The sequence below is a fragment of the Sminthopsis crassicaudata genome, chromosome 3, assembly GCF_048593235.1.
Source record: "Sminthopsis crassicaudata isolate SCR6 chromosome 3, ASM4859323v1, whole genome shotgun sequence".
In the NCBI taxonomy this organism is placed as follows: domain Eukaryota; kingdom Metazoa; phylum Chordata; class Mammalia; order Dasyuromorphia; family Dasyuridae; genus Sminthopsis; species Sminthopsis crassicaudata.
In genome coordinates this window covers 2,186,912-2,189,787 of record NC_133619.1, presented here as the reverse complement: position 1 = coordinate 2,189,787, position 2,876 = coordinate 2,186,912, and the positions used below count along the sequence as shown (strand labels likewise).

The 2,876-nt window shown below is 53.7% G+C and overlaps 1 long non-coding RNA gene across 1 annotated transcript in view; it reads left to right on the top strand.

Annotated features, from left to right (window-relative positions):
- The first annotated feature begins 2,397 nt into the window (after nt 1–2,397).
- Nucleotides 2,398–2,876, top strand: part of LOC141564778 (uncharacterized) — a 1,718-nt gene continuing 1,239 nt past the window's right edge. Inside the window, exons 1-2 of the long non-coding RNA XR_012488713.1 lie at nt 2,398–2,680; nt 2,787–2,876. The exon at nt 2,787–2,876 is cut by the window's right edge and continues 1,239 nt beyond it. This is a non-coding gene — a long non-coding RNA (uncharacterized LOC141564778). The remainder of the gene's footprint in view (nt 2,681–2,786) is intronic.

Sequence of the window (2,876 nt, the reverse complement as noted above, 5' to 3'; positions counted from 1 at the left end):
AGGGGGTGCCCCTGTGCCAGAGTGCTGGGCTTGTCATCAACACTGCCTCAGACGCTGGGCAAGTCACTTAAACTCTACTAGCCTCAGTTTCCCCATTTGTAAAATGGGGTAGTAATGGCACCTGTTTCACAGGATTGTTGGGAGGATCAGATAAGATAATGCCTTCAGGGTCGTCCTTAGTGGGTCACCAGGGGATCTGTTGACCACAATCACCGCCATCTTTTTTTTTTTTTTCCCTAAAATTCTCTAGGATGTGGGAGGGCTCCTATTGAAGGAGAAAGTCGTCCCTCTGGCCCTAGGGCTCCCCTCTGGGGTCACAGCCTTCCCCTCTCTCCTCTCCCTGTGGAGTTTTCAGCAGGTCTTAGGATCAGGTTCTTCTGATTTAACCCTTTAAATCACGTGGTGACCTCAGAGATCTTCGGGTTCGTCCTTCCTCTTACCCAGGAGGGAACTGAGGGCTGGAGTCACTTAGCCAGCATTCCCCCAGCCCCAGATCTTTGGGGCTCAAGGCTGGGCTCCTCTCGCAAACCTGCCTTTCCCCAAGGATCTCGAGGCCATTGGAGCTCCCTCTGCGGGGGCTGGGAGAGGACCCGAGGCTCTCTGAGCTTCCGGGAAGAAGGGTCTTCATGGGTCCTCCCGGTTCTAAGGAAGCTCGTGGATTTCCAGCGGGGAGACAGTTCTGGCTCTGGCTTCAGGACGCTGACCAGAAGGCTTCAGAAACCACAACTTCTGAGCGTCCAAGTGGGACAGAGGTCGCTGGGATTTATTTTGGGAGAGCCTGTCCAGGCCCCATCCCTGCCCTGCCCCGGGATAATGAGAGGATTGGGAGTTTCAAGTGATACACGTGATGTCCCTTTTCTACTCAAAGTCAAGGTCCTGGGCCGGCCTCAGGATGGAGATCAGCGGGGGCCAGTCAGGCTTTGGGCTGGAGTGGAGTGATGGAGCTGTGTGCTGGGTATATAAAAATGAGAGGGGGGGAAAAGGGGGAGAGAGACAGAGACAGAGACAGAGAGAGAGACAGAGACAAAGAGAGAGACAGACAGAGGAAGAGAGGCAGAGACACAGAGACAGAGACAGAAACAGAGAGACAGAAAGAGAGACAGACAGAGACAGAGACAGAGGGAGAGAAACAGACAGACAAACACACAGAGGCAGAGAGAGATGCATGGATGGATGGATGGAGGGAGGGAGGCAGACAGAGAGATAAGGAGGGGGAGAGAAAGAGAGGAAGGGAGGAGGGAATGAAAGAGGGAGAGAGGAAGAGGGAGGGAAGGAGGGAGAGAGAACTGAGTGTGTGTGTGCTTGCCTACGTGCACATGTGTGTGCTGAGAGCTGAGGGCAGAACTCTGCAGAACACTTTCTCCACACGCTCCCAAATATCTGACCGCGTTTCCCCGACCTTCCCCAAACCTCACGGAGTGGACCAGGACAAGGGACCTGGGACTCCACTCAGACTGCCTTCCCATACCCGGCTTCCTTTCTAGTTAAGAGGTAACAGCTCCTTTCCTGGATAACTGCCGTCCCTCCAAAAGCGGGGAGACCGTTGGGACAGTCCCACTGGACCAGAGTCCTGCCAGGAATCCTCCTCTTTCCTCTCTTCCCAGGTCTTTTCTCCCAGAAGGGAGATGGGCAGGGAGAGGAAAATCCAGTCCCTAAAGTCCAATGACTTATTTCTTCGATTCTAAGGAACAATAGAAGAAGAAGGGATATGGGGCAGCTCAGAGATGGGGTCTAGGGGTTGTTCTCCGAATCACAGTCCAGGAAGCTTCCAGATAAAGGAGGGGAAATACCCAGTGATTCAGAGAAACCACAGAATTCTAGGACCCTAGAGAGCTTGAGCTGGGAGGAGCCATTGGGTCCCAGCTCCCTCTTTTCCGAATGTCTTTTCTGTACCTCCCTCCTCCACCCTCCCACTTTTACTTATATTTTATTTTTCTTTTTTATATTTATTTTATTTATTGTTTATTTATTTATAAATACAAAACTATTTCTATCCCCAGACTTAGCTCAGAGTCACACAGCTAGTCAGCATCTTTGAGTGCAGAGCTCTGGATGCTGTCCCCCCCCCCCCCACTGGTAGATGTTAGACTGACTGATGGGGCGATCCGCCACTGATTTGAAGACTCTGATGAGGGGAGACTTAGGTCCATGCGAGGCAGCCCAATCCCCTGGCCAGCGCTGACTGCCTAAGTCTGGGGGCATGCTTTCCACAGATCTGACGCCTGCCCCTCTGTGTCCCTCTCTGCGTGACATCACCCCAAACCCTGCCCAAGGTCAGCTGCCGTCCCATGTGGGGGCCTCTCATTGATTCGTCACTCTCACCTCGCGGAGAGATATCAGGGCTTCCATTTCCCAGGGACACAAATGCAGAGCCCCGCCCTGAGTCAATATTTTCTCAGCCTGATTGTTTCCAGCTCAGAGCAAAATGTTTTCTTGGGGTAAGAGATGGTCGTCCTTCCCATTCCCAAGGCTGGAGCGGCTGAATTCTGGCTCCTTCCTGCCTGAACCCCGAGGAGAACAGCTCACCTTCCTCTGGTGGGGAGAAGAACCATCGGGGCCAAGGGGAGACTCGGGAAAGCGCTCAGAGCTCGGCCCCAAAGGCCAAGCAGAGCCCAGGTTAGCATGGAGGAAATCGTGGCTTGGACTCGGCGGCCTCCCGGGGAAGAATCAGCAAACAGGGGTGGGTACCAGCAGCTATTCTCTCGCCCCTTCATCTTCCCCTCCCTCCTCCCTCTTTGTGCTTTAGGTTCCCACTCCTTCTGCCCCCTGATTTCTGCCTCCTACAGAAACAAGACATGGCTGCCACACAGTCTGGTATCTGTGAAGGAAGGCCTTCTGCTCCTGGAGCAGCCCCTCGTGTCCTGGTTGGTGCGAAA